The sequence below is a fragment of the Heteronotia binoei genome, chromosome 7, assembly GCF_032191835.1.
Source record: "Heteronotia binoei isolate CCM8104 ecotype False Entrance Well chromosome 7, APGP_CSIRO_Hbin_v1, whole genome shotgun sequence".
NCBI classification, from domain to species: domain Eukaryota; kingdom Metazoa; phylum Chordata; class Lepidosauria; order Squamata; family Gekkonidae; genus Heteronotia; species Heteronotia binoei.
In genome coordinates, this window is record NC_083229.1 from 126,648,702 (window position 1) to 126,671,722 (window position 23,021).

A 23,021-nucleotide genomic window follows, 5' to 3' on the forward strand; every position below is an offset into this window, starting at 1 on the left:
ACGAGTTGAAGTTGATACAAAGACTACGTTTATTGATAGACCGATACTTTGGTATAGCAGGTTCTTGAGAGTAATGAAGTCAATACATTGTTACAATACTTTTAAGGCTTACTTCAAAAGGATTCCAAGGGATAGGGTTGCGGGGTAGCATTCACACATAAACTATCATAAATGCCTACGTTCCCATAACGTTATCAGGACTTCGTCCTTGCTTTCCCCAGATGTACTCCCTTAACGGAATGTATGGGAAGGTGCTGATTACTTGGTTTTGTTTCTCACTACTTCTAATTATAAGCCATAAAGCAAGACGGGGGGAAGGGAAAGAATAACAAGCTAACAAAGTTGGATCCTCCATGACACTTCACAGACCAGGTTTAGGCAGGACCTCAGAACAATCAATTATCAATGGAATTCCACCATGCTTGACAGTTAGAAGACACTAAAACTGAATTTTAGAGGGGCCTTCTCTTCTGGCCTCATGGGAGGAACTTCACAGAAGACATTATTTTGCTGCAAAACTTTCAGCACTGTGGCACTGTTGTGCCGGGCTAAAACCTGTGAGATTGGATGTTGTTTTGACAATTGATGAAAGACGGAGGGAAAACGCATCGCTGAAATGGATTTGGCTCACTGAGCGAGTATTGTCCCTCCTGGCTGCCATCTTCCGCTTATTGAAACGAAATGTTGAAGCAAGATTGGAGCATCTAGTCCATGTGTTGGAAACAATTTATTTTTCCCAGATAGGAACAGATTGCAGAAACCTGTGCACAGATGACGTCCCGTGTCTAAACAAAAGCAGCACGAAGCGTGAATTCCACCCACCCACCCCCCTCCGTGGGGTTTTAACTGGTGGGTGTGATTATAACAAATGTCAACAGTTAGTAATGCATCCTGAAATAGGGCTGGTGGTATTCATCATGGCATTCTCAGGCTTGGAATAGACGAGGGTGAACGTATCACTTTGGGTGAGCCCCTAGCTGGAGCTATAAGGACCGTTCCGCTGGATTTCACCATATTGTGACAATGGAAACAATCGCAGTGAAGCGGGGCGGGGGGGGGACCCATTTAGTGTGTTATATTTTCTAAATATAATTACCAAGGAAACTGATATCATCATTGGTCACTTGCAGTTTTATTATGAACAGAAATAACACTTTATTTATTTATTTATTTATTTATTTATTTATTTATTTATTTATTTATTTATTTATTTATCTATCTATCTCTATTTGTATCCCGCCCTCCCTGCGAACAGACTCAGAGTGGCCAACAGCATATTAACATCATAAAATACAATAATCTATAATGAAACAATATTAGTAGAAAACATTAAGCCATTAGAAAAAGAAGAAGAATTGCAGAGTTATACCCCGCCCTTCTCTCTGAATCAGAGACTCAGAGTGGCTTACAATCCCCTATATTTTTCCCCTCCACAACAGATGCCCTGTGGGGTGGGTGGGGCTGAGAGGGCTCTCACAGCAGCTGGCCTTTCAAGGACAACTCCTGTGATAGCTACGGCTGACCCAAGACCATTCCAACAGGTGCAGGTGGAGGAGTGGGCAATCAAACACGGTTCTCCCAGATAAGAGTCCGCACACTTAACCACTACACCAAACTGTCTCTCATTTATTAAAACCATAATATTAACTTCTTTGGTGCTGTATCTACTGATATGTAATGTATAAGAGAAACAGATAGATGGACGACGTCCCATAGTTCTTCATGATTTCTCGTAGTTCCAGATATGCTCACAAAAGTTGCAACAATCGTAATATAAATATATCCGGCTTCTCAACAGCTGGCAGCACTCTCCCCTGAGTTCTTAAAAGCATGTTGGAACCATGTTGTTTTACAGGCCTTTAGGGTTGCCAGTTCCCTCGTGGCAACCAGTGTGTGTGGGGGGGTGTGGGGGGACCTAGCAGCAGCAAAAAGGAGACCCAGCTGACATCCGTTCTTATGTGTACTGGAATGACATCATCGCGTTGTGACATAGTGGCGAAACTCTGGGGTCTGGGCCAAAACTCTATGGCAAAAAATGGCTTCTACCGTGGAGTTTTGGCCCAAATATTGGAGTCTCACCAGAATGTCACCAATGTGATGACATCACTTCTGGTACATGCTGGAAGTTACATCATCATGCCCAGGGCTCTTTTTCTAGCAGGAGCTCCTCTGCATATTAGGCCACGCCCCTCCGATGTAGCCAAGCCTCCTGGAGCTTACAGTAGGCCCTGTACTAAGAGCCCTCTAAGGTCTTGGAGGATTGGCTACATCAGGGGGTCATGGCTTAATATGCAGAGGAGCTCCTGCTAGAAAAAGAGCCCAGACCATGCCGCCAGCAACTTAGCTTGGGCCTCCCTTGTGCTCCTGCTAAGTCCCCCCACTGGCCAGCTGATTGTCAATTAGATTAGGGTCCGGGGGTGAGAGATCCCCTTCCTCCAGTGGGGGGCTGACATCTCTTCTGTTCTCAGAATCATCTAGGTCAGGAATGTCAGACATGCAGTCCAAGGGCTCCTATCAGGCTTGTGAACAACTGGCTGTCATCTGCTTCCTTCTCTCTCTCTTGCTTCTTCCTGCATCACTGCTTGCTTTGCCAGGCTTGCTCCATTGCACAAGAACAACAGAAGAAAACCTCTGTTTCTCCATTGGCAGACTAGCACATGAAGCAACTTCAGTACAGAAGTTCACAATGCCCAGCCATTTCCTATTTTCCCCTGGGTCTTAGGCTCAAAGCATTGGCCTTGAGATTTTTATAATGAATGTCAATAAAGCAAAAGTAGTTTAGCAACTTACAGACACACACCTGAGCAATACCTGAACAGCATACTCAAGATTGCTACAGCACAGACACAGTCTCCAGGTTTTGATGCAATAATTCAGAGCAATAGGTGTCAGTTATCAGAAACTGTTAAATAAACAAAATATTGCAAGAGTGCTAATCTTTAAAGCATATTTTAAGTTTTTTTTTAAAAAAAAATCTTTGTGTTTGTCTGTGTCCTTTATAAAGCTTATATCTTTGCTATCTGGCATTTTGTTATATTACACACTGGCCCAGTTAGACAAGGGGTGTTTTTACATTCAGTTTGATCCAGAGTTTTAGAGTCTTCAAATCACCTGCCACTGTTCCGCTTTCATTATTTTCCTTTTACATTGGTGGATTTGCTCTGCTCATTCTGCGTAACCAAACTTCTATATTTCCTGCTGAAAGCATTTTAATTTGGCTGGGGGGGGGGTGGTATCTCTGATCAGAGGGCAGATAGAATACCAGTGCTTAGTTAAATGTATACAATTGCTTGGAAATCGTGTCAACACTGCAAAAACAATACAAATTTAAATGACAAGATGAGGCAAGCAATGATATGTAAGAATTTCAAGTGCTGTCAGTTCTCATGCAAATTACTGCACCTTGTGGCTTTTGGAGGAGTCTTTTAAAACGCATGAAAAATTCTACAATACAAGTTTGAAATGCATATAGAGAAATGACCAGATCCAAACTAGTTTCGAGAAAAACGCTGCAGCAGCAGCGCCAGAACTCATCTCACCGAAACAAGCGTAGATGCTTCAGGAAGCAACAATGCAAAACAGTTGTGAGAACGTTAGGTAAAGTAAAAGGTGAGTTTCCAATGCAGTGATAGTCACAAACTGTCAATGTAAAAACACCCAAGGTCTCATTTCTGTAGATCTCGCCCTCATAACAAACGAATTTGACACCCGTGATCTAGGTATATAAGATTCTAGGGTAGGGGTGTTTTGTGTGTGTGTGTGTGTGTGTTGTATGTATTTTTCCTTTGGGACCAATCTGTTTTACCAACACCCTCCTCCCCCCCCAAAAAAAAAGTTTCCCAAACATTCAATATATATATATATATATATATATATATATATATATATATATATATATATATATATATATATATATATATATATATATATACACATACAGGTAATGATCCCCAACACTGAAAAAAAGACAGGGTTTTTTTCCCCTGCGGCTTAATATGCAAAGGAGTCCCTGCTACAAAAAAAAGACCTGGAGTTCTTTTAACTCTCTTCTCACCAGTCCTCTTTTGTAAAGTTTCCTCTTTTGAAATCATATGTGACAATGAGTTCCACAACTTGATTATGTGTTGTGAACCTGACCAGAACCTATCATCCATCAACTTCTCTGGATGCTGCTGGGTGTTAATGTTTTGAGAGAGGGAGACCGATTTCACACTAAGATTGTTCCGGTTGGAGAGCCCTTTTGCTCCTGGCACTTCTCTCCATTTTTGCACAAGCTGCCCCAGAGCTGCGAGTTGGTGTGCCGCTTTTACATAGCAAGCTGTTTCTGCTTGCCGTGGACAAGCAGCGCGCCAACTCACAGCTCTGCGGCTTGAGCAATAACTGAGAGAAGCGCCTGAGGCAAAAGGGCTCTCCACTCAGAACAAGCCTAGTGTGAAATCGGTCTCCCTCTCCCAAAACATTAACACCCAGCAGCATCCAGAGAAGTTGAACCACTCAGGGGGTGGTTCTATCCCCAATGTTGTTTAACATCTACATGTGACCCCTTGCACAGATTGTCTGGAGGTATGGGCAAGGTTGCCATCAGTACACTGATGACATCCAGCTCTATCTACTGATGGACGGCCATCCTGAAGATGTCCCAGAAAGCCTAGATCAGGTGCTGAAAGCCGTGGCTGGTTGGTTTAAGCTGAGCCAACTGAAGCTGAACCCGATGAAGACACAGGTCCTGGGCAGGGGAATCCCCCTTCCAACTTTTGACGGGGCGCCACTGACAATGGTGACCAAAGCCAGAAGGTGCTATTGGAGGCCTCCCTGACGATGGAGGCCAGATAGCAGCAACTGCAAAATCCACCTTCTTTCATCTTAGGCAGGCAAAACAGTTGGCTCCTTTCCTTGACCGTGGCGACATGGCAACTGTGATTCATGCAGCGGTCACCTTGAGATTGGACTACTGTAATGCCCTCTACTTGGGGCTGCCTTTGTCGCGAACCTGGAAACTTCAGCTAGTGCAGAACGCAACTGCTAGGCTGCTATTGGGGCGGCCCAAGTGGGAGCACATACAGCCAGCGCTGTAGGAACTGCACTGGCTACCAATAGTGTACCAGATTCGTTACAAAGTGCTGGTTATTACCTGAGTTAAATTCACCCATTCCCGTCCATTTTAGTTCGCTGATTCCCAAGATGCCGATGTTCAGTCTTGCCATCTCTTATTTGACTACATCCAGCTTACCTTGATTCATAGATCTTACATTCCATGTTCCAAGGCAGTATTGTTCTTTGCAGCATCGGACTGTTCTTTTACTATCAGACACATCCACAGCTGAATGTCCTTTCGGCTTTGGCCCAGATGCTTCACTCTTTCTGCAGTTACTTGGACTTGCCCTCTGCTCTTCTCCGGTAGCATCTTGGGCGCCTTCTAACCTGAAGGGCTCATCTTCCAGCACCATATCTTTTAGCCTTTTGTTACTGTCCATGGGGTTTTCTTGGCAAAGATACTGGAGTGGGTTGCCATTTCCTTCTCCAGTGGATCCCATTTTGTCTGGGTTCTCAGCTGTGGCCCGTCCATCTTGGGTATCCCAGCATGACATAGCCCACAGCCTCACTGAACTGTGGAAGCCCTCTTGCCACTTCAAGACAGCAATCCACGAGAGCGGAATAAAACTTAGTTGGTCTTAAAGGTGCAATTTGTCTACTGGTTTGTTCTATTGCTTCAGACCAACACGGCTGCTCACTTGGATTATTATACACCCCTGGACAACTTCTAGATGCACTCTAGAAGAGTGGCACAAAGTGGTGTTCTGTTATCACCACCTAAACTAGGGGTGTCAAACATGCAGCCCGGGGCTGAATCAGGCCCCTAGAAGGCTCCTATCGGGCCCCTGTGCAACTAGAAGAAGAAGAAGATGTTGGATTTATATCCTGCCCTCCACTCCGAAGAGTCTCAAAGCGTCTCACAATCTCCTTTACCTTCCTCCCCCACAACAGACACCCTGTGAGGTGGGTGGGGCTGGAGAGGGCTCTCACAGCAGCTGCCCTTTCAAGGACAACCTCTGCCAGAACTATGGCTGACCCAAGGCCATTCCAGCAGCTGCGAGTGGAGGAGTGGGGAATCAAACCCGGTTCTCCCAGATAAGAGTCCGCACACTTAACCACTACAACAAACTAGCTGTTGTCTGCTTCCTTTTCCCTCTCTCTTGCTTCCTTTTGCATCACAGCTTGCTTTGCCAGGCTTGCTCAATCACACAGGAGCTACAGAGGAAACTCTCTGTTTTCTCCATTGATTGAGGCTCCTCCCTTGGGGAGGAAGGCGGGGGGGGAAGAGGGAGAGTTTGCTTTGCCAGGCTTTCTCAATCACACAGCAGAGCTACTGAGAAGCATCTCTTCCTTCTATTGGCTGAGGCTCCTCCCCCTCCTAGTCCCCTGGGGAAGGAAGGAAAGAGCCAGAGCTTCCTTTGTTCAGTTCCCTGGATCACATGGAGAGATACAAAGAAAGCACCTTTAAGACCAACTAGTGCTAAAGTTTGGGGGGTGGGGGTGGGTGGGCTCCCTCTGGGTATCCTACCCCCCCAGGGAAAGTGTATGCGCAATACATAGCCTCTCCTCTCCCGATGTAGTGAATGCCGCGTGGTCACTGTCTGGCTATGCCTGGCAGATGGTCAGTGCAATGGCCTCTCCTGCATTACTGCATCCGTAGCAACACCTTCTCGCTGGTCCCCCCCCCCGTTTTTCACAGAGTTTGCTACGTCATGGTGCGACCGAATTGTCCAGCGGTATAACCGGATGGGCAGGCTGGGCCCACCAACCTTGCCAGCCTAAGAGAAGGAAAACTCTAACATCAAACCCAGGCAGATAGAGCTTGTTAATGTAACACCTACCACCTGGAGGACTCGCTGCCGGCGTCCCGGCTTACTGGGCCATGGCAGATGACCCCCAGGTGAAAGGGTGGAGCCAGTACCGCGCACACTGCGCTTCACCTAAAAAATTCCTCTGCGCAGGCCTGAAGGGCATATCCACATACACAACCCACAACGCATCAAGTCCTGCAGCGATGGGCAAGGGGCGAAACGGCAGGTGGAAGGTGCCACTGGAAGCCGCAGTCCCGATCCTGCATGTAGGCGGTTCAGGGTATTGGTCGCCTGATGCTAACCCGGAGACGAAAGCATTTTTCGGCAGCACCCTGAATGACCAAGCAGCCTTATCTAGGGACAGCACTGCTTGCTCCACACGGAGAGGGGCCTAGAAAAGGTGGCCTAAACAAAGCTCGTCTCCTCCACCCCAGTTGGCTAGCCGCGGTCAACGGGCATCCTTACTTGCGGTCAAAAAATAACAACAAAGAAAAGGCATGCACCTGCCTCACAAAGTGTGCAAAGACTAAAGCTTGCGTGTTGGAACATCAGAACCATGCTTGACACAGTAGACAGTGGTCACCCTGAACGACGCTCTGCTCTAGTTGCCCACGAACTTCTCAGGTTGAATATCGACATAGCAGCTCTCAGTGAGGTCCGTTTCTCTGAGGAAGATAGTCTTCAAGAACACGGTGCTGGCTATACCCTCTACTGGTCAGGTAAATCAAAGGCTGAGAGCCGCCTTTCTGGCGTTGGCTTCATGGTCAGGAACTCCATTGCCTCCAAACTCGAAAACCTGCCAACGGGTCACTCAGATCGCATCATGTCCATGCGCCTCCCACTTCAAAACAAGCAGCATGCAACACTCTTCAGTGTGTATGCCCCAACCCTTCAAGCAGATCCTGCAGAAAAGAACAAGTTCTATGCTGATCTACACAACCTCGTACGGAAGACCCCTACAGAGGACAAGGTGTTCATCCTTGGCGACTTCAATGCCAGAGTAGGTAAAGACTCGGAAGCCTGGAAAGGAGTACTTGGCAAACACGGCATTGGCAACTGCAATGACAACGGGCACCTCCTGCTAGAATTCTGCATGGAGCACCAGCTCACCATCACCAACACTATCTTCCAGCAGAAGAACAGTCTGAAGACAACCTGGATGCACCCACGGTCCAAGCACTGGCACCTTATCGACTACATTCTGGTGCGCCAGAGAGACCTTCAAGATGTCTTACACACCCGAGTAATGCCCAGTGCAGAATGTCATACGGATCATCGTCTTGTACGCTGCAATCTCCGTCTTCACTTTAAACCCACACCGAGGAGAGGAGGTATCCCTCGGAGGAAGTTTCAGGTTGGCAGTCTCCAGTCAGCCGAAGTTAAAGCTGCCTTCCAGGCAAAACTCCAGTCAAGAATTGAGGACCCCAGTTGCCCCACAGACCCTTCTCCAGAAGCACTCTGGGAACACCTAAAAACTACCGTCCTGCAGATCTCTGAAGAAGTCCTCGGGTTCTCCACAAGGAAGAACAAGGACTGGTTTGATGAGAACAATCAAGAGATCCAAGATTTACTGGCGAAAAAGAGATCTGCCTACCAAGCACATCTTGCTCAGCCCTCCTGTCCTGGGAAAAAAGCAACCTTTCGCGCTGTATGTAGCAACCTCCAGTGCAAGCTTCGAGACATTCAGAACGAGTTGTGGACCAAGCTTGCTGAGAGAACCCAGCTGTGTGCAGACACTGGTGATTTAAGAGGGTTCTACGAAGCCCTGAAGGCAGTATATGGTCCATCATATCAGACTCAGAGTCCCTTGCATAGTGCAGACGGCCAAGTGCTCCTCACAGACAAGGCATCCATATTGAACCGGTGGTCGGAGTATTTTCAGGTTCTCTTCAGTGCCAACCGCGTAGTTCAAGATTCAGCAATTCACCACACCCCACTTCAACCAGTGAAAACAGAGTTGGATGAGATCCCCACTCTAGAAGAGACTGTTAAAGCCATCAAGCAACTGAAAAGTGGCAAGGCAGCAGGAGTTGATGGAATTCCACCAGAGATCTGGAAGCATGGGGGCACAGTACTACATAGCTCACTTCACAAAGTACTTGTCACCTGCTGGGAACAAGGCAAATTACCACGGGACTTTCGCGATGCAATCATCATCACCCTATACAAGAACAAAGGGGAAAAGTCAGACTGCTCCAACTACCGGGGGATAACCCTGCTCTCCATCGCAGGCAAAATCCTTGCCAGAATACTCCTGAACAGACTGGTGCCCGCCATTGCAGAAGAACTCCTCCCAGAGAGCCAGTGCGGCTTCAGAGCTAACAGGAGCACCACCGACATGGTATTTGTTCTCAGGCAGCTCCAAGAGAAATGCAGGGAACAGAACAAGGCTCTGTATGTGACTTTTGTCGACCTTACCAAAGCTTTCGATACCGTTAGCAGGAAAGGCCTGTGGCAAATCTTGGAACGTTTAGGATGTCCCCCAAGGTTCCTCAGCATGATCATCCAGCTACACGAAGACCAGCGAGGCCAAGTCAGACACTGCAACGACCTCTCGGAGACCTTCCCAATAGGCACAGGTGTAAAGCAAGGCTGCGTTCTCGCGCCAACTCTCTTTACGATCTTCTTTAGCATGATGCTTCAAAGAGCCGCAGTAGATCTAGATGATGACGATGGTGTCTACATCCGCTATCGCACCGATGGCAGCCTGTTCAACCTGAGGCGACTAAAGGCCCACTCCAAGACAATGGAAAAACTCATCCGAGAGCTACTGTTTGCTGATGATGCTGCACTCGTCTCCCACTCGGTATCAGCTCTGCAGCATATGACGTCCTGCTTTGCAGAGGCTGCCAAGCTATTCGGCCTAGAAGTTAGTCTGAAGAAGACAGAAGTTCTCCACCAGCCTGCACCCCAGGAAGATTATCACCCTCCCTGCATCACTGTGGGTGAATCAGTTCTGAAGACAGCCCAGCAGTTCAGCTACCTGGGGTGCATCATCTCCTCAGATGCTAAGATCTACAAGGAGATTGACAACAGGCTGGCAAAGGCAAACCGTGCCTTTGGCCGACTGCACAAAAGAGTGTGGAGCAACAAGCATCTGAAAAAAGGCACAAAGATCAATGTTTACAAAGCGGTTGTGATGACAACCCTCATCTACGGCTCCGAATCGTGGGTTTTATACCGTCATCACCTGCGACTCCTTGAGCGCTTTCATCAGCGCTGCCTTCGCACCATCCTCAACATCCACTGGAGTGACTTTGTGACCAACACTGAAGTTCTCAAGCGGGCGGAGGTTACCAGCATCGAGGCACTACTGTTGAAGACGCAGCTGCGCTGGGCAGGGCATATTTCTAGGATGGAAAACCACCGCCTTCCCAAGATTGCCTTGTATGGCGAACTCTCCACCAGCCATCGAAATAGAGGGGCACCAAAGAAGAGGTACAAGGACTCCTTGAAGAAATCCCTTGGCACCTGTCGCATCAACCATCACCAGTGGTCTGACCTAGCCTCAGATCGCAAAGCATGGAGGCACACCATCCACCAGGCTGTCTCTTCTTTTGAGAACTCACGCATAGCTGGTCTTGAGGACAAAAGGAGATTGAGGAAGCATCGCACTGCTACAGCACCAACCCTAAATCAGACTTTTCCCTGCAGCCACTGTGGCCGGACCTGCCTGTCCCGCATTGGTCTTGTCAGCCACCAGCGAGCCTGCAGCAGACGTGGACTATTGCACCCTTCTTAAATCTTCGTTCGCGAAGCCAAGCCGAGAGAGAGTGCTAAAGTTTTAAGCATGTTTTATTTTAAGGGTTTTTTAAAATATATATATATATATTTAATTGTGTTTGTGTCCTTTATAACGTTTATATCTCTGCTACCTGGCATTACATTTTATATTACGCATGGCCAGTGTTGCCTCTAAGCTGAGTTAGTGTGATCTAGATCACAGATTTTTAGCCTCCCGCTCACACATTTTTGTCTTAGCTCAGGAAAAATGGTCCCAGAGCACAATAATTTATGCAGAAGCTCACAATTTTAATGCCAGTAGCTCACAACTTTAATACCAGTAGCTCCCAAAGTAGAATTTTTGCTCACAAGACTCTGCAGCTTAGAGGGAACATTGCCTGACAAGATCTCCTTTATGTCTGATCCGGCTCTCATAACAAATGAGTTTGAAACCCTTGACCTAAACCAGTTGGTAACCAAGTGGTCCTTAGAGAGTCAGCTTTGGGCTAAAAGGTGTCCACTCCAGCTGCTGATCCTCATCGGTCTTTCTGCCTCTCTTCCACCTTTAGTACTGACTCCCTGAACCTTTCAATTCCATCAGGGTTGGGTGGTTTTTTTTTTTTTTTGTTTCCACACTTTTCTATTTATAACTGTTACTCAAGTGCTGCTCGGGCAATCGCAAAACCAGGAGGGCCCTGTGTTTAGCCGTTGATTGCCCTGCAGAAGTGTCTCTCCAAGATGTGGTGAATGGAAACTGAAGGCATGCAAACTGCATTGAGGATTTCTAAAACTGTCTTTCTCGGTGACAGGCATACAATACAGTGTGAGACTAAAATTGCCTACCTGACATAGTAAGCTTGTATATCTCATGTCTAGGGAAGATGACAATAGAAAGTTCGACTCAGATGAAATACGTCTTGTTTTGGAAAGGAAGACTCACTTAGCAGAATTCATGCTTGGATCAACAGAGCGAGATTGCATTGCTAACAAGGAGTTCTTTCAGTCTTGCATTCTTGTCCTTCTTTAGGAAAAAAAGGGGGGGAAATAGGAATAGTAAAGTAGGTGCAACTAAGCTGAGCTGGTTGAAATCTCGCATTCCAACTTATAGGTTGGCCTTAACCAAGCCATCATCCTTCAGGGCTTAGACGTAACAAAGATCATGCATTTCCATCCGTCTCTAAAACACAACGTGCAGATCGATGCATCCTCAATTAGCCTTGGTTCCAAGCGGAGCAGAAAGCGGAGGTTTAACCCCATGCTTGGTTCTGCTAATTGAAACCTGCTTCCTCATGCTGTTAACTATTCAAACTGTGTGTGTGTGTGTGTAGGTGCGGGGGAGTCGACTTTTGGAACATATTTTCCCCTTTAATTAACAGATTAATTAATTAATCTCTCTTGGCAGGGCTGCTAACTCCAGGTTGGGGAAATTCTGGAGTAGGGATGGGAACAAACCAGGAAAATGAGGTTCATTCCCGTTTGTGGTGTGTCCAGTTAATGAGCCGCAAAGAACCAACTGACTATCCCCGGGCCGAAGGAGGCAAAATTAAAGAATACTCGTACACGGGCCTTCTCCATTGCAGCTCCACACCTATGGAACCAGCTCCCGGAAGAAGTGCGGGCCCTGCGGAGCCTTGAACAGTTCCGCAGGGCCTGCAAGACCTTCCTCTTTAGGATGGCCTTTACCTGACTGAATGATAGATGGACTCGTCTTAAGTGATTCTGCCATCATGCATACTTGCATCTAATAGAATAGCACCAGAAATGTTAATTTTACATTGGAATGTTTTAAGTTGAATGTTGATTTTAAAATTTGTTGTATAACTTATTGTACAGATTGATTATGTTGTTAGCCGCCCTGAGCCTGCTTCGGTGGGGAGGGCGGGATATAAATACAATGTTATTATTATTACAAACTAGCACAAACTTTTTAGTGCCAGACCAATACAGTTTGTGAGGTTCATGATGTGCTAGAATGGCCCTTTGGTAGGTTAGAGACAGGGCTCAATTTGTAGCAGGAGCTCCTTTGCATAGTAGGCCACGCACCCCTCATGTAGCCAATCCTCCTGAAGCTTACAGCAGACCCTGTACTAAGAGCCCTGTAAGCTCTTGGAGGATTGGCTACATCAGAGGTATGTGCCCTAATATGCAAAGGAGCTCCTGTTACAAAATGAGCCCTGGTTAGAGATACTAAGGTCATTTTCGCACTTACCTTATTCCAGAGCGACGTCCCTCTTCACCGCGCAGCGTCTGCGCGGATTTCGCACTACTTGCTCTGCAGAATCCGGAAGTCCCGCAGCTTTTGCGTCGCAAATGTAAACTGGTTTTTGGCGGTTTACATTTGCAACGCAAAAGCCGCGGGACTTCCGGGTTCTGCGGAGCAAGTAGTGCGAAATCCGCGCAGACGCTGCGCGGTGAAGAGGGACGTCGCTCCAGAATAAGGAAGTGCGAAAATGACCTAAGTTTATAGGGGGTCTCTAACCTGACCGTCCTCTACCTGTATTCCATGTTTGATGAAGACCTGATTTATGGGGTTTGAGTTACAGCCCCTCAAAGAAGGTGCCCCAAGGATAGTGCTTTCTGGGGAAAATGACAGATGCAACATCAGAAGTGCAAGCTGGGGATATCAAACTCACAGGGGACCTCCCCCTGATGCACCTCTACATGCCTTCCAAGTTACGTGCAGATCGGACTCCACTTTCCACCCTCCAAAGCAGTCTTTTCTTCCACTGTCTGAAATTGTACAGTGAGCCGGCCATGTCAGAAGATGGATTGATCTGCCCCCTTTTGGCACAGCAAGTGACTTTTGATGGTGTTCCCTTGGGCATATGGTTGAGATGACCTGATTTACATCCTAAATCCCTCAATGTTGAGTTGTGTCCAGAAGCATACTTGAAGATGGAGTGCAGGGCTAATACTGAGCTTTGCTGGCTTCAAAGTAGAAATATAGTTAGAATGCTGTGCCATTAACCCAACATGTCACCTGTGGGTACAATGGTACCCATCAACACATTGTCTGGTGCCCGCCAAGTGTTTTTGTTTTAAACAATTTATTGGTAGCATATGGTTACAAAGCTTATCTATTTCTTATTTTTTTCTTTTTTTTTCACATTAACCCATATGACATTTCCATCCCCCCTCCCTCCAATGTTGACTTCCCCGAGGTTATAAGTTCAAATCCATACTAAAGGCACTTCTGATTGCTCAAAGTTCCGTATATATATTCTTACAACTAAAAAAATGTCCAATATTTCTTTACTTTCCAAGTTTTCTCCATATATCCTTTAAATTTTCTCCACTCCCTTTTGAATATCTCTAAATCATAGTCTCTTAGTGTTCTGGTTAATTTGTCCATTTCACACCACGATAAAACTTTCATGGTCCATTCCCATTTCTCTGGTATTTTTTCTTGCTTCCAAAGCTGCGCGTACAAAGTCCTAGCAGCTGATAACAGGTACCAAATTAAAGTCCTGTCTTCTTTTGGGTATTTTTCTAATTGTAATCCAAGTAAAAACGTCTCTGCAATTTTCTTAAAATCATAGCCCAAAATTTTGGTGATTTCTTGTTGTATCATCTTCCAGAATTCTTTCGCTCTTTCACATGTCCACCACATATGGAAGAAAGAACCTTCATGTTTTTTACATTTCCAACATCTATCCGACATTTTCTTACTTATCTTAGCCAATTTTTTCGGAGTCATATACCACCTATACATCATTTTAAAACAGTTCTCCTTAATGCTTTGACAAGTTGATATCTTCATTGAGTTCTTCCAGAGGTGCTCCCATGTTTCCATTTGTATTTCTCTATTCACATTAATTGCCCATTTGACCATTTGAGACTTTACTACTTCTTCTTCTGTAGACCATTTCAATAATAACTTATATACTTTTGATATCAATTTTTCATTGTCACCTAACAGGACTCTTTCCAGTTCTGTTTGTTCTCGTCTAATCCCCTCTGATTTTATGTCATTTTCCATCAAACTTTTAATTTGTTGCATTTGAAACCAATCATAATTGTTATTTAGCTCTTCTGAGGTTTTTAATTCAATTTTGTCTCCTTGAATCTTAAGCAGTTGGTTATATGACATTTCTCTTTTTTCTTCAGAATCAGCTGTTATTTTTATTACTTCTGCTGGCACTATCCATAATGGTTTTCTCTCGTCCCCGTATTTCTTGTATTTTATCCAAGTATTTAGTAATGTATTTCTGACATAGTGGTGAGAGAAAAAACCATCCATTTTATTCTTCCCATAGTACATGTATGCATGCCAGCCGAATCTATTTCCGTGAGCTTCTAACCACAAAGGTTTTTTATCTAACAGCATTATCCAATCTTTTATCCATGTCAAACAAACTGCATCGTGGTATAGTCTTAGATCGGGAAGTTGAAAACCTCCTCTCTCTTTGGCATCCGTTAAGATCTTCATCTTTATCCTTGGTTTCTTTCCGGCCCAAATGAAATCAGAGATTTTCCTTTGCCATTTGTTGAATTGTTTTGCTTCTTTTACAATCGGGATGGTTTGAAACAAATACATTATCCTTGGCAAAATATTCATTTTGATTGCAGCTATCCTGCCCAGTAAGGACAAGTTGAGTTTATTCCATTTCATCAAATCTTTGTCCATCTTACACCACAGTTTTTCATAATTGTTTTTGTATAAATCAATGTTCTTCATTGTTATCTCTATTCCAAGGTACCTAACTTTGGTTGTGACTTCACAACCTGTCACCTTTTGTAGTTCGTTTGTTTTATTTGGTTGCATGTTTTTACAGAGGAATTTCGATTTCTCCTTATTTATGTATAATCCTGCTAGTTCTCCGTATTCTTTTATCTTAGCTAACAGCAGTGGTGACACTTGAACCGGATTCTCCATTATGAACACTATATCATCTGCAAAAGCTTTATATTTATAAGAGAATCTTCTAATTTTTAGACCTTCTATTTTTTCATCTTTTTGAATTTGTTGTAACAAAATTTCAAGAGTCATTATAAACAACAATGGTGATAGCGGGCATCCTTGCCTTGTTCCTTTACTCACTTTCAATTCTTTGGTAAGGTCTGCATTTATACACAATTTTGCATGCTGATCTGTATATATTGCTCTTGTCATTTTTATAAATTGTTCCCCTAAATTAATTTTTTCCATTACCGCAAACATAAAGTCCCAATTTAAGTTGTCGAAGGCTTTCTCTGCGTCAACAAAAAATAAGGCCACTTCTTTTTCCGGGTGCTTTTCATAGTATTCCACAACATTAATAACAGCTCTTACATTGTCCCTTATTTGTCTTTTAGGAAGAAATCCCGCTTGGTCTTTGTTTATAAAGTTGGTCAGGTATTGTTTCAGTCACTCTGCTAAAATTCTTGTATAGATCTTATAGTCATTATTCAACAATGAGATTGGTCTATAATTTTTTACGTTTGTGCTATCTTTATCTTCCTTAGGAATCAGAGAGATTACAGCTTCCCTCCAGGTCTTTGGGATTTTCCCTTCTTCTCTTATCGTGTTTAACAACTTCAACAGTTTGGGTGTTAATTCATCCTTGAGAGATTTGTAAAATTTTGATGTGAATCCATCTGGCCCTGGAGCTTTACCCTCTTGCATTGCTTTTATTGCTGCTTCTATTTCAATTTTCTCTATTGGGTCATTTAATATCTTTTTCATATGTTCCGTCAAAGGTGCCACCTGAATGTTTCGTAGATACTCTTCCACTTTTTCTTTACTTACATTCACACCCTTGAATAAATTTGCATAGTATTTAAAGAATTCTCTTTTAATTCCTTCTTGATCCACTACTGTTTTCCCATTTGCCATGATTTTATTTATAGTCTTATTTTCTTTCCTTTTTTTTAATTGCCAGGCCAGGTATTTACCAGGTTTGTTTGCACTTTCAAACGATTTCTGTTTCAAATTTTTTAAATTCCATTCTAATTCTTTATTCAGCAAATGTTTAACTTGGGATTGTAATATCGTAATTTCTTTTATTAATTTTTTCTTCCCTGGTCTTTTTTTTAAGTCCTTTTCTTTTTTATCTATTTCATTTTGCAGTGCTGACAGCCTTTCTTCTCTTGCTCTTTTGTCTTTATTATTCAATGTAATTAATATACCCCTCATTACTGCTTTATAAGTGTCCCATACTGTTGGATATTCCATATCATCCGTTTCATTTATTTGGAAGAATGCTGCAGTCTCCTTTTCTAAGAATGATACAGTGTCTTTATTTTGTAGTAAATCCTCATTAATTCTCCATCTTCTTGATTTTCTTTGCAATTTTGTTGACCAGCATATTGGATTATGGTCCGCCCAAACCTTTGGAAGAATCTCAATTTTTTTTGTTATGAGGCCCAAGCCTTGGGAACCCCACAACATGTCAATTCTGGAAAAAGAATTATGCCTTGCTGAGAAAAATGTATAGTCTCTTACCTCAGGGTTGAACTTTCTCCAAATGTCTTCTAGATTTTCCTGTTTAATCAACTCAAAGAAAGAATTGGGCAGCTTCCCTTCTTTATCATTCTTCTTTGGACTTGATCTGTCAAGGTTATTTTGTATTGTCCCATTAAAATCGCCCATCATCAATACCTGGTCATAAGTCTCTTCGTCCATTTGTCTATTTATGTCTTTAAAGAATTTGTCTTTCGCTCCATTGGGTGCATAGAGTCCTAGTAGTAACGTTTTTTTCGCCTCTATCGTCACCTCAACAGCAATGTATCTTCCTTCTTTGTCTTTAAAGATTAATTTTGGGTCAAGTTGTTCTTTAATGTAAAAAACCACCCCTCTTTTCTTTTGCTCTGCTAGTGAAAAAAATTCCAACCCCAAATTTCTATTCCACAAAAATTTACTGTCCTTGCGTTGTATATGAACTTCCTGTAAACAAATTATATTACATTTTTGCTTTTTAATCCAATGAAATGTTCTCCTTCTTTTCTGTGGTGAATTTAGTCCATTTATATTCCAAGATAGTAATTTGTACTCCATTATGATGTTGGTTCTTTATTTTCTTCAAAAAAGCTATGCATCTCTTGTTCGCTTCTTATTGTAATCCTTTTGCCATTTTGTTCAAATCCAAGACCCTCTGGTATTATCCATCTATATCTTGTGCCCTCTGCACGCAACTGATCGGTTAGCTTCTTGTGCTTTTTCCTATCGCTGATCACTTCTCTTGGTAGCTCTTTCATTATTTTAACTCTGCTCCCTTCTATTGCCCAGGCTTTTTGGTACCCTTTCCTCAAAATTTTCTCTGCCACTTCTTTTGATCTTAATCTTATGACGATGTCTCTTGGCAGACCTTTATTTTTCGCATAAACTGAGTTGACTCTGTAGGCACCCTCCAACATACTCTTAAATCTGTCAGGGTCTTCTTCTATGTACTCAGTGATGATATCCACCATATAGCCTTTTAAGTCTGTGTCTTCTTTTTCAGGTACCCCTCTTAGACGCACTTGTGACTCCAGCAACTTACAGTCGTGTATTATGACCTTTTCTTGAATTTTTAGCAAGGCAGAGGCCTGTGTATCCACTTTCATCTCTACCTCTTTCACTTTATTTTGAGTCTCTTCCTTAAAATTCTCTATCTCCTTCTTAAGGTCTCCAACTTCTTTTTTAATATCTTTTTTTATTGCCAAATGCAATTTGTCCATAGCTTTTAACATTTTTGCCTCCAGAGCGTCAAATTGAGCCTGCATCTTGTCAAATGATTGGGCTCTTGCACGTGTTGTTCTTTCTACTGACATATAAAAAATCACCAAACCTTAAAAAAATCCCCACATAAAATTTAGCATCCAATCCAATAGCTTAGAGCCAGTTCTTTCAGATGAGACTAGTTTCGTTTTTCTCCCTTCTTCCTGAGCAAAGATATTGAATTTTAACAATTTTGACAGTTTTTCTCCCTTTTAAAATGGCAATCGTTATTTCTCTATGGTACAGTTCCAGCCTAGAGAGGTCTCTCTTCGTCTTTCTTGATCTGAGTCTTGGACTCAATTCCTTCCTAGTTCAAAGGTCGGATGTCACAGCTCTTGTTGTCCTTATAGGCTCTGATTTATTGTCCAGCCCCTTTTAGTTTCACTTCCTGTCACAGCTTAGACTGATCTCGTGTCTAATCTCGCAGTTTTTTGAGCTGCATGAAGAAACCGCAACCACAAAAATTCACAACAATATGTCCTTTCTCCAAAATATCTTTGAAGGCAATTGTTTTTACGGCGTTCAGTTTTCCCAAGCTGAATTCTTTTCCTGCTGTGCCCCCACTCAGCTCAGTTCATTCTAGGTTCTGCAGTTTATGGGCATATATACACGGCAACTCTCTTTTCTTTCTTCTGCGTCACCAGCCTCCCATTGCCAACTTTCACTCTTATCTTGAAAGGTTTTTTTTTTTTTTTTGCTGTTGTTCACATCCAAAGCCACAGAGCTCAGCTTAACAAGGTAAAAGTTTTTTTTCCATTCAATTATGCTTTGCCTTCGTCTGTTATTAATCCACTCAGTGTTTAAACTATATTCAAAGTCTCTCAGAGTGAAGATAAGAATGATGAGTCTACCTTTTAGATGTTCTCAACTCCCCCGGCTGCTATTTTCTTGCAATTAAAATCAGTCCTTCTAGCGTGCTTGGATTCCGACAGCCTTAAGTGACCGAAGTCACTTTAGAGTCACTGCAGACGATGGTTGACATTCCATTGCCGGACATCAAGAAATGAAGGAGTCAGCTCCCTGACTGCTCCAGTTCGATATCAACAGCATTAAAGGAAGATAAGTCGTCTTGGGTTAACCCTTGCCTAGGGTTAATGAGCATAGACCTTATCAGGGGTCTTTAATACCCTGAACAGTGACAATAAAATCCCCCTCTGTTAGGGAGCTGCAGACTGTCTTCCAGCCAAACAGGAAGTCCCCCCCGCCAAGTGTTTTTGATTGGCTATTGGAGATTTGATTGGCATTTTTGATTGGCATGGTGTCAGCCAGTAGCTGACATCAATGCACAAGGATCTGCACTGTGTTTCTAAAGCTAGGCTGTGGCAATTATTTTGTGGCTGGCTCCGCCTTCTCTGGCAGCCATTTTGCGACAGCCATTTTGTTTCTGCACCCATCATACAATGCCATGGTAGAATTTCAGATGTTCCCACAGGCACAAAATAGTTGGGGACCCCTGAACAAACTGATTCTCTACAGTTTGGTGTAGTGGTTAAGTACATAGACCCTTATCTGGGAGAACCGGGTTGGGTTCCCTACTCCTCCACATACACCTGATGATGTGCCCTTGAGTTAGTCACAAGTCTCAAAGTTGTTTCTCTCGAGAGCAATTTCTTGAAAGAGCTATCAGCCCCACCTACCTCACAAGGTGTCTGTTGTGGGGAGGGAAAGGAGATTGTAAGCCACTCTGAGACTCTTTTGGGTAGTGAAGGGTGGGGTATACAGGGCTGCTGCATGGGGTTCTGCTGCCTGAGGCAGAATCCCATCATCACACCCTTGTTTCTGCTTGCTGAGGGGCCGGAAGATTTCTCCGACTCCTCAGCAAGTAGAAACAAGGCAGCACTTTCAGAATGAAAGTTAAGCCCACGTTGTTTCTGCTTGCTGAGGGGCCGGAAGATTTCTCCAACCCCTCAGCAAGCAGAAAAAAGGCGGAGTTTCTGTCCCGGGTGCTCGAGCGGACACTTTCAGTCTCCTCTTCCTCCACCTCCTCTTCTTCTTCTTTTTCTTTCTGAAACTAGTACATAGTCTGCACTGCTGTCCCCGTGATGAATCCATCACCTCTTCTCATCTTGTTTCTTCCTTAGATACCGGCTGGTGCCTTGGGAGTTTGTGGAACATCTGTAGAAGGGACAGGACAGCAGCTGCACTGTGGTCTTACAGCTCCTCTCGCAATGTCCCCAGAGCTCTTCTGGCAAAGTAATGGGAAGCAGCTCCCCTACAACCTCCCTCTGGCAAGAGGGTGATTAAAACACTTCTCTTGCACAGTCAGACTAGAATTGCAGGCAAAATCTCCCTTTTTCCCCCCTTAAGAAAATATCCGCTTAATTAACAAAATCACCCAAGAGAGCCAGATTGCGCAGCCCTGAAGGCCAAATCTTTGACACCCCTGATCCATCTAATTTAAACTGAAATATTCACTCCTGAAACTCTTTGGTCCTAATTATAAATTCACACTTATTGGAATTACTGCGGGTATAAAAATGACATCATAAGAGTTCTTTCCCTGCAGCTAGGTTCCAATAAGTGATGTTTTCGACCACACTGTGCCAGTCTTTTCCTTAAAACAACCCCCCCCCCCAAAACACCCAAAACAGCAATGTGGCTATTGTCTGGCCATAGAAATCATCGTGCAAACATAGTATCATTTTGTGCTCTGGTGAACTCCAAATATAGCTCTTTGGAACAGGTTCTCCTTGGTCATTAGCATAAGATATTGTGGAACAAATTACGCTGGGTTTGTTTTTTCTGTTAAGAAAAATCTTACTGCGATGTGTGGGGCGGGGGGAGCTGTGTTCGAGCATTACATGGAAGGAGGGCTGGTCCCAGGTTGGGGGCAGAGTCAGGGCCGGCTCACCCACTAGGGACACTAGGCGGTTGCATAGGGCAGAGGCCCCCAACCTTTTTTATCCCAGGGACCGGCCCCAGGGCTGGCTGGCCCACCACGGCCCCAGAGCCAGCGGCTGCCCCCGCCCCCTATAGCACCTCCTCCTCCCCCCATGGAGCCTCCGACTTCCTCCTCTGCCCCGCCCCCTGCAGCCTTGTTGGCCGCCCCTGCGCAGCCTCACCACCTCCTGTTTTTACCACTTAAAGGCCAGGGAGAGTGAAGCACCTCCAGACCGACCTCCCTCCTGCCAATCAGCTGATCCAATCGGCCGGGAAAACTATGGCAGTGCGGCTGTTTCGGTGCTGCCACGGCTTTCCCCGCTGATTGGATCAGCTGATCAGCAGGGGGCGGGGGAGGTCAGCCTGGAAAGTGCTTCATGGCACCTTCCCTGGCTTTAAAGTGGTATAAACAGGGGATGGCGAGGCTGCGCGGGGGGACAAAAAGGCTGCATGGGGGGGGGGGGTGCGGCTGCGCGGCCCTCTTGGAAACAGGCTACGGACCAGTACCGGTCCGTGGCCCGGGGTTGGGGATCCCTGGATTAGGATACCAGCAGGAGGGGGGTGATGAATTGGGCTCTTCCCTCCCAGTGCCACAGCAACCTAGTTTGCTTGCTTGCCTGCCTGCCTCCCCCCGCTGCCGCCCACCCCCTTCCTTCCCTTGCGCTTTGCCTGCCCCCTACCCCCCAGCACGATCAGAGGAGTGCACTGAGACTGGGCCCTACCAGTTTCGATGGGACCAGCATGGCATCTAATCCTTTGAAGTTCACTTGGGAGAAGGCTTTGCTCCCCCTCACTTCCGGTTCCAGGCAGGAGAGGGGAGAAGGCTTCTCCCATGTATGCTTCAAAGGATTAGATGGCGCACTGCCTGCATCGAAGCTGGTAGGGCCCATACATGGCGCAGTGCAATGCAGTGCACTCTGATGGGGGGGGGGCATGACAGAGTGCAGGACTGCATTGTAGCACTGTGGAAGGAGGGTGGTGGTGGTGGGGGAGGCAGCTGCAGGGGGGCGGAGGACAGGGACCCTGCCTGGGGCACCATGCACCCTAGAGTTGGCACTGGGTGGAGTGGGCAGAGAATTCTCAGGGCCCGACTCTGATCCTCTGCCTGCCATTGAGTCCCCTTTTTGTGCCCTCCCCTCCCAACTACCAGCCTCCCGTCTTTTTGCATAAACAAAGAGGAATGTCTGTGTGGAGGGGACCGTTGAGAAAGGCCTCATTGCTGACCATTCCAGGCAGTAACTATGTTAAAGAGGGGGAGGAAGGGACCCTAAGAGAGAAGTGAAACAAGAGGTCTGATGTTCTTGAGGATAGCTAAAGAGCAGTCGATCATTTGGAGGCCCGTGATCCATAATGGTTGATATTACTTACATATTATCCACATGCTGATAAATACAGAAGAGACTTTCATCAACAGAAGAAGCCTCAGTTAATTAACGATGATCCTAATGATTAATTCTTCCATGGAACCAGGGGTGGGATTCTAGCAGGATCTCCATTGCGTATTAGGCCACACAACCCTGATGTAGCCAATCCTCCAAGAGCTTACAAAAAGAGCCTTGTAAATGTACAAAAAAAGAGAGCCTTATAAGCTCTTGGAGGATTGGCTACATCAGGGGTGTGTGGCCTAATATGCAAAGGAGATCCTGCTAGAATCCCACCCCTTCATGGAACTGTAGTGACTACAGTACATATGATAGAAAGGGGGCTCTGAGTGAAGGGTAGAGCATCTGCTTTGCATAGAGAAAATCCCAGCTTCAGTAACAGCTTCCTGCGGTTAAAAGTTTCAGGAAGGGAATGTGGCTATGGGGAGGGACAGTGGCCCAGTGGTAGAGCATCTGCTTGGTGTGATGAAGGTCCCAGGTTCAATCCCTGACATCTCCAGATGAAAGGACCAG